The 15,127-nt window shown below is 47.1% G+C and overlaps 1 protein-coding gene across 1 annotated transcript in view; it reads right to left on the bottom strand.

The window, feature by feature from the left end:
* Positions 1-15,121, bottom strand: part of Dlg5 (discs large MAGUK scaffold protein 5) — a 103,823-nt gene extending 88,702 nt beyond the window's left edge. The window contains exon 1 of the mRNA XM_015504595.1: positions 15,067-15,121. The gene's annotated coding sequence lies outside the window, so the exon portion shown is untranslated. The remainder of the gene's footprint in view (positions 1-15,066) is intronic.
* Between the last annotated feature and the right edge of the window lie 6 nt (positions 15,122-15,127).

Raw genomic sequence — 15,127 nt, 5'->3', positions numbered from 1 at the left:
GGGGGGGGGGGGGTGACTCAGCAAAGAGGGGGAGCGGGAACCATCTTCTTTTTATTGATCTTCCAAGAAAACCTTACAGATTTTTCCACACAAAGGCTCTTAGCCATGAGCTATCAACCACAGAATGGAAGGTGAGAAGCTAGAAGTCAATAAGCTAGTCTGAATCCTTTTTAGTATTTCTAAAAATTCCAGAACAGGCACAGCAATTCAAAAGGAACATCTTGGGGAATGATGGGATGAATATTCCAACTAAAAGAACAAATCCAGGCTCACTGTGGGTCCGTGGTGCTGCCCATGGATGGCACCAGTGCCCTCCTCACCTCTGCAGGCTCAGTACTTGGTAGAACTGGGTACAGAGCACTGACCGGGAACAGACTGACAGACAGATATACGGACAGATGAAATCTGGGTCTCAGTCTGGCTGGGCTCTACTCTACAGCCATGGGATCCTGAGCAAGACGAAGCTGTGACCAATTCTATGGGTTTTCCTGAGAAGCCTTGATAGGAGGGAGGCTGGGGACAGAACAAGGTTACATGCGATTTCACAACTTTCCACGGAGAGCCAGAGCGGCTGATCCCTGTTTTGTTCCCTCTCCCTGGGCCCATAAAATGGGGGCTGAGGGGTGGGGGAATAGGACCAGATGTATAAAGGTCACCTGCCATTTTCTATCAGAAACAAGAAGGATGAACATTCCCACACCCAGACCCTGAACTCTGGGCTGCTGGATCCAGCTGTGTTCAGGGGAGGAACCCACGACCAGCACGTTTGGGTTTGTTTACTTTCTTGCTTTTTCCTAGATCCATTTCCTACAGAGATTGGCCATCAGGGAGGGCCCCAACTCAATGTCCATGGGGACTTTATCCTCTTATCTTTATGAAAGGCTTTTTTTTTTTCTCCTGGGGCCAGAGGCTCAGGGCATCATTTTCCTGCTTGAACTTTGTCCTGTGACTAAGCACTAAGAAGTCACAGGAGTTGGCACCCAAAGTTTTTGCCGTGTCACAAAAAGAAACACAGAGGTCCTTCCTGCCAATGTCAGACCCATCCTCTGACTCAGCACTAAATTTAGATGTCATGTCCGATGTTTGCATCCAAAAAGTCCTGCCGTGTGACAGGGGCTCAGAGCATGGCTACTGAATGAATGGGTGCTGTAAGGAGAAAGGCTGGGGTGGTCCAGGCTGAGGGCACAGACATCTCAACCTGCCCTTCCACAAGCCTGGAGAAGAGAACAACTGAGCTTTTACAAAGAAACGGACAAGGCCTCCGAGCTTGCCCAGCCTCTGAGCAGTCGCTGACCTGGGAAAGCTGCAGGATTCCCAAAACTCACCTATTTGCCCATCTATAGAAGGCAAATGCCAAGGACCTGGACTCACCGCTCAGGAGAAAGAGCTCACAGCTCCATGAACTAGGATGCCCTGTTTACTGCCCATCCTCACTGTAAAGTCTGATGTCTGCTAAGTCAGGTCCAGATCAGGAAAAACCAGCCCAGGCTCCGAGCCTCCTCCTACTTGCTCCCAGCCTGGGAAGAGAGCTGGATTCTGTGTCCAGCTCTGCCAGCAGCAGGCCACTGAGATCCTGGTCAAGTCCCTTTGTGTTCTTGCTGCTTCTCACTTATAAAATAAGGATTTGGGCAAAATAGTCTCTAAGATCCTTTCCAGCCCCTGTACTCATCAACCATTTAAGAAAAATACAGCAGAAGGGGCTGGAGGTACAGCTCAGTGGTAGAGCACTTGCAAGGCCTCACAGCACAAAAGAAGAAAAAGAAGGAAGGAAGGAAGGAAGGAAGGAAAAAAAGAAAGAAAGGAGAAAAAAGATAGGAAAAGCACATGTCCTGGCAAGAGAAGAAAAGATAGGTGACTGGGAGAAAAACAGAGGTGGCCACAAGGACTGAAAAGGTCCTTATATTACTTTTTAAAAATTAAAGTATCCTAAACTATTTACTGGCTTTTACATTAAAAGATGTGAACAAAATTTCTTTCCATTTGTTTTGCTATCTCATCACTGAATATTGGCTGGGCAGATTTTCACATTTGGAAAGCAATCCAGGACTGGAGGATAGCTCAGGTAGAGTGCCTGCCCAGCACACACAAGCCCAGGTTCCACTGCAGCAGAAGCACCACAAATGTGAGAGTGCGTGCGTGCATGTGCATGTGTGTGTGTGTGTGTGTGTGCGTGCAGCATGTGCACATAACATGTGTGTGTGTGTGTGTGTGTGTGTATATATATATATATATATATATATATACACACACACACATACATACATATATGATGTGAATCTATTTGAAGGTCCCAGGCCACCTTAAGGTGCAGACAGGTACCATTCAGAGCAGTAAACTCAAGCAGACATTGAGACAGATACCACAGCTGTAAAAACCCTGAGGGCAGAGAGAATGTACCCTGGCTTGAGCTGGTCACCAGGGCTGTGGCCCACACAGACAGCCTGGGACTCTACTGCAGGCTACATGTGAGCAGGGCTGTTTACGCATCAACAGCTAACAGCACTTGGACAATGCAGGGTAGGGTCAATGACAATATTAAAAAAAAAAAAAAAAAAAGTTGTTTGTGTTAAAGGTAACCACTTCTCATAGAAACTGATCATCTGATGGGGTTTCACTTTACTCCCTCTCACATCACCGTCTTGAGTAGCAAAGACTGGCTTTTTTATTAACCACCTTGTAGTCATCTGTCATTTTTAAAAGCATGGTTTATCCCCAAAAGAAACCCACAAAGGTAAATAGAGGAAGCAGGCAAAGACAAAAGCACTCTGTGAAAACATCACTGTCAACGATGGCACTCTGGGACCAGCTATGACTCACCCGCCCAGCTGGGCTCAGACATAGGATGGGGAGGCCTTCCGGGGACTCTTCCCTTTCCCAGGATGGAGGGGGCATCATAAACAAAAGCAGCCAGGTCATTGGTTTTCAAACTGTGTTCCAGGGAACCCCTGGAGGATCCTGGGGGACCTTGTGGAGGAGGTTCACAGAGGCCACAAAAAAGGGGCAAGCTCCAGCCCTGATCATGCTATAGTGCCTCTTTTGTCTATTTACACACAGCTGACTTTCCCCTTCCACTAAACAAAAGGGATCCCATAGCTTTTTTTTTTTTTAATTAAGTCATAAAGGACATTAAGTCATTCATTGTCCACAGCAACCCTGTGAGGAACTGAGACCAAACAGCTCAGGGTTGAACAGCACAGTTCATTCCCCAAATAACCACCTCTACTCCCCCAGGCTCTATATGAACACATTCAGGGAAGGCCAGTGCCTGGTAAAGGATCCATTCCACGGCTAGATGGCACCAAAAAGAGTTCCTCCCGAAACCAAAGGCCCAGGCCCGGTGAGCCTCCAAAGACACTAACCAAATGCAGTTGGCAGCCCTTGCTCCAATCCTGATGGAAAGAGCCACCTGTGAAAAGACATTTTGACACAAGGACAACTGAATATCATCACCTATGTTTGAAGGGCTTAGGAAAGATTTGAAAGGAAGGAAGAGAAAGGGGAGAAAGCAATAGCTTATGCTGAGCTCAACTCTTCCCCTAGGGTCTTCCAGAAGGCAGCCCACATCCAGCTCTCTGGGGCCAAAGAGACACAAGCCCCCTCCTCTGCCCCGAGTCTATCTGGAAATAGATTCTTTGAAGGCCCTCTGAAAACTCTTCCCAAGGTCCTTTTGGAACAGAACTCCTCACAGGGCATGGTGATGCCTCCTTGATTTAGGGACTCCAGGACCCAAGCCTCGTGAAAGTGTGTTCTGAGCTGCCCAGAGAGGCACAGGCTTCTCTCACTGTGATGCCAAGCATGGCCTGTGCCTGTGCTGCCTCCTGATTCCACGCACAGGCCAGGGCTGCCTCTCTACTCAAGGGCAGATGGCTCAACAGCAGCCTGACCCTGCCTCAATAACTCACCTCCAGCCTCACCAAGATCCTGGGAAGGGGGCCCACTAGCCCCTCTTTAATACCAAGAACAAGGAGGCCCAGGATATTAAGCTTGGGATAGAAGAGCCAAGATTTAAACCCCAGAATCTGGGCATCTCCAGATGGGCTTATGACACTCAGTTATCTCTAGTCCCAGGCCCTGGCTCCGAAGCTCCAAACCCACAACAATGTTCAGGCCACCTAAGTCACTCATCCACCTCCCAGAAGCAACATGACACCCTCAGGGCAGAGACCATCTTCCCTCTTCCCCAGCCCACTGCCTCCCACGGGTGCAGAAAAGACATGCCCCCCAGTTAACCTGTCCTAGACCCATAGCAATCAAACCACCAGGACGGTCTCCACACATCCGTCCAACATGTCCCCAAAGCCTCGACAGTGACCTAAAGCCCAGTCCTACTCACTCAGTCTTAGAGAAGACCATAAGAGATTTAACCATCCCAAAGAATAATGATGAAGAAATCAGACTTCATTCTTGTTGACCCAAATCGGGGAAACTAAAAATGAGGTCTACTCATCCTAGAACCACATGTGACTGACTATTTCAGCTGGTAATAGAACTTAAAAGAACAGGGAAGCTTAAAGTTTAGGTGCTCCAAATGAGAGGGAAATGGGGGAAATGCAAAATGTTTCTCAAAAGTACATTGGTCTGAACACTAACATCGCAAAAGGATTTTCATGGAAAAGGATTCTGTGGTCAGATCAGCTTGGGACCATTCTAGTGAAGCCCCAAAGCACAGTGGCTCAGGAGTGCTTTCAAAAGGAATACAGCTAAGGAGACCAGAACTACTTAATCCAGCACTGCACAAACGCCCTTGACCACAAAACCAGTCAGAGAGTGACAGCACCATCACCGTCCCACCAAACCAGCATTCAGAACAGGTTTCCTGGGGAAGTGCTGATCTAGGCCTTTTAAAAGAAAAATCTCAATAGCCTTGTTACCCTGGGTTCCAGATGAGAAACCAAACCAACTCCAAATGGGATAAAGGAATGTCTACAAAGCAGAAATAACTGATTCAAGACCTTTGGAGACAAAGATACTAGTACTAGAAACACGGCAGAAAGTGTGAACAGCTCTGGGCTGCCGGACTTGGGTGCTGCAGGTACTGTGTGGTAACCTCACCAAAGGAAACACAGAAGACAGCTGAAATCGAAATCTTTCTATAAAGTCCAAAGGAACTGTCCTGAGACTTCCCAAAAACCTACTGGGAGAACAAAATATAAGCAAGCACATGTTTTAGAAGGAAAAAAAAGGAAGAAAATGTTGGGATTAAGGTTCCACCCACACCCTGGTCAAGGTGTTGTGGATGTATGGATTTTCTTAAGTGAAACTAAAAGCGAGAGCTGGTGTGGTGGCGCATGCCTGTAATCCCTGCGCTCAGGAGGCTGAGGCAGGGGGATCATGAGTTCAAAGCCCATCTCAGCAACTTAGTGAGGACCTAAGCTAGTCAGTGAGAGCCTGTCTCTAAATAAAAAATAAAAAGGCTGTAGATGTGGCTCTGTGCTTAAGTGCCCCTGAGTTCAATCCCCACTACCAGAAAAAAAACTAAAAGCAAGGGCTAAGGGGGTGTGGGTCAGCAGTAAAGCATTTGCCTAGTATGCACAAGACTGTGGGTTCAATTCTGGGTACCACAAAAAATAAAATAAAAGCAAACAACAGAAGGGGTCCTTAAAAAAACTGAATGGAGAATTACTGTACAATCCAGTAATTCTACTTCTGGGTCTATGCTCCACAGTGAAAACTGTATACATCCATGTTCAGAACAGCCTGATTCACAATAACCAAAGGTAGATGCAACTCAGGTGTTCATCAACAGTGAATGGAGAAACAAAATGTGATGTATACATACATGGAACATGATTTGGCCTTGACACAAAATTCTAGCATGTGCTACATACAACATGGATGAACCTCGAGGACATTATACCAAGTGAGATAGCCACTCACCAAGAGACAAACACTGCCTCAACTTCCCTTGTAAAACATATCTAAAGCAGTGGAATTCATAGAGACATAAAGTAGCAAGATGGTTGATTGGGGCTGAAGGGAGGAAGCAGTAGGAGTTAATTGTTTAATGGTTACAGAGTTTCAATTTGCAAGACAAAAATTTCCAGAGATGCACGGCAGTGTATGGCAGTTACACAAGAATGATGGGTATATTCTTTTTTCTTTTCTTTTTTTTTTGTACCAGGGATTAAACTCAGGGGTGTCTAACCACTGAGCAACATCCCCAGCCAGTTTTATTTAGTATTTTGAGACAGGGTCTCGCTAAGTTGCTCAGGGCCTTGCTAAGATGCTGAGGTTGGCTTTGAACTTGTGATCTTCCTTTCTCAGCCTCCTGAGCCACTGGGATTACAGGCATGTGCCACTGTGCCCGACTGCAAATATTCCTAATAGCATGGAAGTGTGTACTTAAAAACAGGTGAAACAGAATTTTCATATTACATACATGTTGTCACAATGAAAAAATCAAACAATGGTTCAATTGATAAATTTTATGTTATATAAATCTTACCACAATTGGGGGATTAAAAAAAAGCAAATAGGTTATGACCCTTGGTGTGAAATGAATGTCAAAGTCAACAGTCAAAGAGTAATTATCCACAAGGGTCTAAAGGAACAAATCACCAAATATCTGTATTTTAAAATGTTGCTGCAGCTGTTTTTGTAGATCTCTGCCTCAAAAAAAAAAAAAAAAAAAAAAAATCAATAGAAACACACAATTCACTGACATACAATCTGACCAGGGCAAATGGTACAAAAAAGAAAAAAAAAAAATCAATTTCCCTCCAGTTCTAGTTCCATCCCATTTAAAATTCCCTGCTGAACACCCTCAGCATCCCTACCATGCAGACCAAGCTGCAGCTCCGCACTCTTACTCCACACTGCTTCTCTGAAGCTCACATCTCCCAGGGCTGCAGGAAAGTACACAGGGCCTCCTCACTCTAGGGCTGCGGAACATACAAGTAATTGGTAGGAGTGGAACAAAAACCCGAGACAATATTTCTCCTAGTCTGCTTACTTTTTCAGGAAATAGAAAGCCAAAACCAAAATCAATTGACACTAATGTTAAATCAGATTAATAGTAACCTCAGTGTGGAGCTGGAGGGGACCACAGAAAATTAGTCCAACCCAACTGCTCCCTGGGAAGGACTCAGAACCCCACAGGACTTAGCAACCTCCCAGTCAACACTCTATTCTTCTGTTTTTATTATTGAACTCAAACAAACAAACAAAAAACAAAAAAACCCAAGCCCCAAGAAGCTAAGAGGCTCAGCCAAGGGCAAGACATTGCACTCAGGAGATCACCACTCAGGGCTCTTTTGAGGACACCAAACTGACATTCAAATTCCAAGTGTAAAAAGAAAAGAACTCTCCAAATCTACAACAGGCAATGTGGGTGCTCCACATGGCTCTTGGCAGCCAGCCTCACACTGCCAGTACCTGATGGGTGACCTTGGGAACTTCAGACACCAATGTCACACCACCTGCTTCCATCAAAGACATACTGTGGGTGATGACATCTGTGTGTGCATCTGGGATTCGCTCAAGTCTTTCTCCTCTCCCACAGCCTTCTGCCTCTGTGAAGTTATCCCTTAGGAATCTGTATGTGCATTTGCAGAGGGTCTGCAGAGGGACACACCATTCACTCTATGCACAGATGACATCCACTCAACAAAAAGTTGTTCAACACAGATCTTGGGTCAGGCTCTTTCCTCAGCATTACGAGTAAACAGCTCATCCAGCACCAGGGCCCAAGGGTGCAGGAGCACATTCTGCTCTAGAGACCCATAGCCACAGTAAGAGCAACCTTGACCACTGGGTGGCATGTTTGCAAAGTATTCCCACAGAAACCTCAGAAGTACCAGGGGTTCCTGGTTTTCTGGCTCTAAGGCTGGTTTCCAGCCTCCTGCTGCCACTGTGATGCTGCACAACTCACCATGATAACAAAGTACTCCTCCTTTTTCTTACCAAAGGCGGCCAAACAGCATCGTGAAGCAGTTGATGTTTGCTGTGTTCCCCGCGCACCCCCACCCCCAGGAGAAATAGCTTTATATGCACTAAGAGCCAGAGAAGGAGAGTAGGATCTGAGATCCCAGAGATTAGGAGCAGAGATTAGGTTCCAAAATGGCAGCCCAAGCTCATCAACTGAACAGACTCTGCTTCCCAGAAGCCCTGCAGGCACTGCCACCAGCCAAGGGCTTGCTATGAAATGTACGTGTCACCAAACCACACAAGTCTGCCACCACTACAGAAAGGTACAGGTTTTGTTCCATCATTAGATTTCGACAAAACCTCCCAGTTACAAGTACTACAAAAGGAAAAATAATAATATTTGCATTTTGCCGAACTTAAACTTGACCTTAACATTTGGCTCAGAGCTTTCACCATCTCCAAAGACATAGCTCCCCTGCTAACTTCTCCAGCTATAAGATCCACCCAAGCAGTGAGAAGACAGCCTTTGCTAGCCCGTGGCAATCCTCTCCCCATTTAACCCAGCCTGTCGGGGCTGAACAGCAGGGTGAGGTGGGGTAGAGGTGGGGGTGGAATAACTTCCCCCAGTATGACACAGCAACTGGAGCTTGATGGGACAGCAGAACCGGTGAGACCAGAGGGGACAGGCCCTGTGTCCAGTCCATCTCTGCTGGAAGGGGAGGAAGAGGGATGCTTGGCAGCCTGTGGTGCTCACACATCTTTTTCTGAGCTTTCTTGTGTTCCTCTGTGTCTCTTGTCCATCCTCACTCCTGAGCCTACTATGCTGGATCCAAAGGATTCATAGGATACAAGCCCCGTAGAGGTGGTAGGTACAGAGGAGGGCAGGGATTGGAGGGCTGGCACCCTAAAGACCCTGGCTGTGCACAGGATGAGGGACCCACCTGGGGGGAAAACTGCATTCCCCCAGAAACCCTGAGGAGTGGGCAAGAGGGGCAATGGAGTGGCAGGATTGACAGGCTGTAGATGGGCAGGACTGGAACCTCTAGGGCACCAGACATTGTGGAGGATATGATTTGGCCCTGGCTGCCTAACACTGGGACTCCACATGTTCAGTAGAGGTTACCTGAGCCTTTCTATCTCTAGCTCTAATTATTGTTTTAATTACTTTATAGGGCACAAGAGACTTAGAAAGGTTAACTGTCTTGCTCAAGGTCTGACCACCACCAACCCTCTCTAGCAATGACCTCGTCTACTAACTGTCTCATCATGCAAAGGTGACACCACATGTAGTGGCTGTATCTACACACGGTTTCTCTTACTCTGGAGAACTGCTCCTACACCCTCTAAAAAGCCATGTGGCACTGGAATAGGCCACCAATCCCATCACCCTGCCCTACTGGTTGGTTCCACTGCTGTGCCCGGAGCCAAAGCTGGGCCAAAACCTTAGTTCTCCAGCCCCAGCCACAATGACTGGCCTCATGTGGACATGTAGCTCTAATTGACCAATCAGAATTCCTCCCTGAGATTCTTCTGTCTCAGCTGATTGGATAGAGCTCAGTTTCTTCTCTGACCATGTGCTGTGAACATAAAGTCTAGAGAGGCCTGGGGACACATTCCAACCCCATGGTTAAGATTGAAGGATTTAGGGGGTCAATTGGCCCTCCTCTACTCCAAGATTTTGTGTTGCCTGAAGACAGGGATAAGTTCTGAGAAATAAATCTGGGGCAATTTTGTTGTGCAAACATCACAGAGTGTACTTACACAAGATCAGATGTCTACACCACCACCAGGTGATATGATTTTACTGGACCACCATTGTGATGAGGTCTGTCATTGACTGTAATGTCATTATGCATCACATGATTGTGTTACAAATAATCAATAAATATTTCTTTCCTGCCTAAAATAGTTTGAGCTATTTTTTTTTTTTTATAATCTGCAATAAAGGTATCCTGAACTAATATAAACAGAGAAAAATAAAAATCTTCCCTTCAGGGGCTGGGATTGTGGCTCAGCGGTAGAGTGCTCACCTAGCACGTGCAAGGCCCTGGGTTCAATCCTCAGCACCACATAAAAATAAAAAAATAAAATAAAGGTATTGTATCCAACTACAACTAAAAATTAAATATTTAAATTAAAAAATCTTCCCTTCACTTAAAAGCACTTATCAACGATGACTTTCAAGCTCCTCTGCCACCTCCTCCAAATAATACAATATTAAAAAAAAAGAAAAGAAAAATTACAATGGTCGGAGCTTTTACTTTCTGCCTCTTCTCCTGATGACCCTCCAGGATAGAGGGTAGCTCCTACCCAAAGGGAACAGGGGAGAGAAAAAAGGTCCAAGTAACCTCTACTGAATAATAAATAATCCACACTTGTCAATCTGTACTAGTCCTGCTGAAAGAATCTGGCAGGTTTATTCCTTTAAAAAAAAAAAAAATGTCTTCCAGGGCTAACTTCTATCACACCTAAAATCCAAGTAACATCCAAAGCTCTCACTCAGCCATGCACAGTGGTGCATGCCTGTAATCCCAGCAGCTCCGGAGGCTGAGGCAGGAAGATTGTAAATTCAAAGCCAGCCTCAGCAACTCAGCAAGACCCAAGACCATGTTTCTAAATAAAATACAAAAAAGGGCAGGGATGTGGCTCTGTGATTAAGAGCCCCTAAATTCCCAGTACCAAAAAAAAAAAAAACTCATTCAGCCTAGTGACACAGCCCTACTGGTTACCTGAACATCCCCATCTCCCTCCACCCACAGCCAATGCCAGTCCCTGCTCTGCTGTGTCTGCGGCCCAGGCATCCTACCGTTTCCCCCTGTGTGCTCCACTCCCCTCCACCCTACTCAAGTGCCATTCTCTGTACAAAGCCTTCCTCAGACACTGCTGTCTCCATTCTCTGAAGTCTGCTGAAAGCAAGCCAGCTTTTCTCTAGGAAACTAGGGAAGAGGACCAAGGAAAGTGGGAGCTCTGAGCACATGGATGAGAAGTTTAGGCGGTGACCACCAACTTCTGCCACTTCTGCTTCCCAAGAGAGGCTTGGTGTAAAATAATTTGGGAAGGGCCTCCACATTTAGGTGGCAATTAGAGTCACTAAGGATAGATGAAAGTACTTGCAAAAAGTATGTCACATAGCCAGGCACAGTGGCACATACCTGAAATCCCCGCAGCTCGGGAGGCTGAGGCAGGAGGATGGCAAGTTCAAAGCCAGCCTTAGCATGCTAAGCAACTCAGTGAGACTCTGTCTCTAATAAAATACAAAATAGGGCTGGGGATGTGGCTCAGTGGTCGAGTGCCCCTGAGTTCAATCCCTGGTACCAAAAAAAAAAAGTGTGTCACATATATTGTTTTTGGTTTGCAGTATTATACAGGGACTGAACACAGGGCCTCACACATACTAGAACACTTGATCACTGAGCTTCATCCCCAGCCCTTTTTGATTTTTTTTTTTTTAAGTTATACATGGACATAATATCTTTATTTATTTTTAGATGGTGCTTGGGATCGAACCCAGTGCCTCACATGTGCGAGGGCGAGGCAAGCGCTCTGCCACTGAGCTACAACCCCAGCCCACTTTTTACTTTTTGAGACAGGGCCTCACTAAGTTGCCCAGACTGGCTTCCTACCTGCAATCCTCTTGCCTCGGTGTCCCAGGTAGCAGACCATAGGTGTGTGTCACAGCAGTACATAGTTTTAAAAAGAAGAGTAATCTTGCTTGTGTTTGTGAATCATTCGATAGGTCCATCTTATGATGTCCCTCTCCTAAGTACCCCCACTCCCCCAACAAGGCAGCAAGCTGAAGGAATGATATTACACACCTCTGCCCAGGGCCAAGCACAGGACCAGGGCCTCCATCCTCCCCCAACACACCTGCCCTCCAGGAACTGAGGCAGACAGCAGAGCACCCGCAGTCCCAACTTGCAGATTGAAGACACTCAGCTCACCCAGAGGCAGGAAGTTGAGATCCTCAAGGGAGAAAACCTTCATTTTATAACTGCATCAAAGAGAAAAGTACTTTTTTCTCTTTGTTGTGAAGGTACAAATTAGATTCACCAGATTCTGGTACAATGGGGAAAAAAAAAAAGAAAACACAGGAGATCTCAGAGGAGAACAGCTATTTTCTCCCCACCCCAGCAGCTAGACCAAGGTGTTCTCTTTTTTTCCCTATGATCAATGGTCAAGGACAAGAAAACTCTTCAGAATTCCAGAGTTCTCCAATGACAGGAAATGTCCCAAAATTATAGTGGGAAGGCCTGATCGGGTAACAGAAAAAAACCGCCCCAGACAAGAAGTCAAGAGCAAGGAGTTCAGCCTCACCTCTGGCACTAGCCAGCCCTGGGACTTCTTCCTCAGTAAGGGATAGGGCCCTGGATACCAGAGTAACAAAGACACCATGCTTTGCCCTGGGGTTGCCAGAGAATCAATGAACAGGAAAGTAAGATACAAAATGCTAACCAGCCTTGCAACTACCAATCCTGGCACTGGAGCCCATTCTTCCCCCAAAACCCAACACTGTATATTTCTTAGTCACCTCTGTACCCCCAGGCCTCAGCGAGTCAGCTAACTGAGCATGAGTTGCCAGGTGGATTTGATTGGCCCACCTGCCCAGGAACACTAAGTCCGTGCCCTACTCCAAGGTCCTTCAGGTTTCAGGCCCCACACAATTGGACTGCTGGCCGACCTTTGCCTTGGGCACCACAGACTCCCACAGCGCACAAGTGCCCACCGGGGACGGGCATTCTCGACCAGAGGCCCACTCAGTTGTGGAATCTACGACAAAAGCTTCCTAAATGGGTGATGGCACCATTTCCAATGTAAAGAGATGGTGATAAAACAGCTTCCCTTGATGCTCGGGTCCTAGGGAAGCCAGCCAGCTCCTCCCTCAGGCTCCACTGGGCCGCAGGCCGACTCACTGGCAAAGCCTAGGAGGGGAAATCACTGGGGAGTGGAAGCACTCAGGGCACAGTGCTAGGATTCCCGGATCATGGCCCCTTAGGGGTAAGACCAAAGCCTCCACCCCTTCAGCCAGAGCACCTCTTACACACTGTGCAATGCCCCATAAGAAGGGCTCCCTGATCTAAAGAAAAAAAGTTTGGGGACACTACTTTGGAGCAATCCATTCCTTGGGAAGACCCCAGCACCCCCACTGTTTACTCACCACGTCACTCCTTTCCCCAAGAGGCTTCAGGTGGCATCTCGCCATTCCAAACACTATCCTAATTTTTTCCTAATGTATTAAATAAAATGAACTTAACTTCCCCTTGAAAGTTATTTTTCTAAGGATTTCGTGAAGCCACAGAACTCTGCATTGTGGGAAAATAGATCTGAAATCACTGCCCTTGGGGATAAAATCCAAACCCTACTCTATCCCTTTCTTGGCGGTCAGGACTAGCTCCTCGAACTTCTGCCTGAGGCCCCACCTTCTCCAGGAGGCCTGGTCAGGGTGGATCCAAATTAACAGCAATTCATCCACTACATTACCTAGACCAGAGACTGAAGCTAGCACTGATTCACACACATCCCAATGAAGACTTGAGTCCATACTCCAACTTCTGTGCTTCCTCCCTCTGAAAGATTTCTGGAGATAATCTTGGATAAACTTCCTCCTTCACAAAGACAGAAGTAATTAAAAAGAAAAAAAAATTGCCCTAATAAGACCCTTCCCCCATTCCTACCCTCAGGGCCACATCCGACAGCCCCTTCTTAGCATCTTCCAAAGCATAATCCCAGGAAAGCAAAGCACTGTATTTGCCAGAATGCAGCTTTGAGGGAGAGAGGTGTAAGAGAGTCGGTCACCCAAGGTGGAGACAGCAGGACTACTGATAGACAAGCTCTGCTATGTGTCGGACAGTTTAGATTCTCTATGTCAGTTTCCTTCAGCTATAAAAACTGAATGGAGATGGCCCATGTAGTTGAGAGCTATTACAAGGAACACCTTATAAAATCACTCCCTTAATAACTGAGGCTTTTAACAGCCACATAAATGGGTCTCTTTAGCCTTTACCCTACAAGTTGCTAAGGGCAGTTTTTCAGCCCTCTCTGCTCACTTCTTTTTTCCTTTTACATATGTGTCTTCATTTATTTTTATTTTATACATCAGTTAACTCTTAAGGACAAGACTTAGAAAGGATGTACTTGCTGTTCCCTGGCTCTGAATGTGTTAAACAAAACAATATATCATAATTCAAAACTTGTGGCGCTCAATACTTTCTGAGCATTCCAGCCAGTCCAAGCTAGACTTTTCTCTCTGGGAAACAGGAATAATAGCTAGTTCGCATGGTGGTAACAATTAAACACTTGGTAAAGCAGAGTGCCTGCCACAACCGTAGGTGCACAATAAATGTTAGTTCTGCTCCTTTCTCAGTGCAATGCTTTCTTCCTGGCATCCACACTCCCTGATCCGTCCAGAACAAGACTAGCACTCCTCACAGACTCCCAGCAGTACCCCTTCCCTACAGGCACACTGAAAAATCATTCACTTCCAAGAGAAAGAAGGGGTTCCAAAGGGTACCAGCCACCAGCCTTCCTCCGCAGGCAGCTCAGTGCTCTCGGGACAGAACTGAGCTCCAACAACCACTACTAAGATTTTCCCATGTTGCAATGCAACTTCCCCCAACTTTTCCCGACCCAGTTTCCAAAGAAACCTGGGCAGGCTTTGTGCAAAATCAACCACAAGTCTAGATGAGCTGAGACTGAACTTCGGGCAGAGGGAAGGGAGCTGGGTCAAAAAGTGAAAAGTCCTGAAAGCAGGTGGCAGGGACCAAAATGCAGTTGCACTGGTCCTGGCTCAGGCTCCCTTCTTCTTGATTGTGCCACTGGTTAAATGCTAGCACAGGCTGCCAAAGGACTAGCAGACGGTGAAGAGTCAGAGAAAAGAAACCCAACGTCCCTCCAAGGCACCCCTCAACCCCGACGCCGCGACTGGACCTGGTGGCCTCCGGGGGACCCTGCAGCCGTGGCACCTGGGAGGGAGAAGGCCTGGGGGAGGGGCAGCATTGTTCACAGAGACCGGCGGGACTGGAGAAGGAGGTGTGAATTCGGGGTCCAGGCGTCGCCCGCTCCCCGCAGGGGCTAAAGGAGAGAAGGTGTCACTCGGGGCGATCGCCGTGTAGCGCAGGGGCCCCAGCGAGATCCCCCTCGGCAAGCTGCCGAAGGAAGGAATAGAGGTCGAGGCGAGAGGCCGCGCCGGGGTCTGACACTCACCGGCGCCCTCGGCGGGCTGCGGCGGGCCGACGACGCCGTTCAGGTAGAGAATGGGCAGCAG

Source organism: Marmota marmota, unplaced genomic scaffold (assembly GCF_001458135.2).
Source record: "Marmota marmota marmota unplaced genomic scaffold, marMar, whole genome shotgun sequence".
NCBI lineage: Eukaryota > Metazoa > Chordata > Mammalia > Rodentia > Sciuridae > Marmota > Marmota marmota.
Note: the sequence above shows the minus strand (reverse complement) of the source record. Positions and strands in the feature narration are given on the sequence as shown.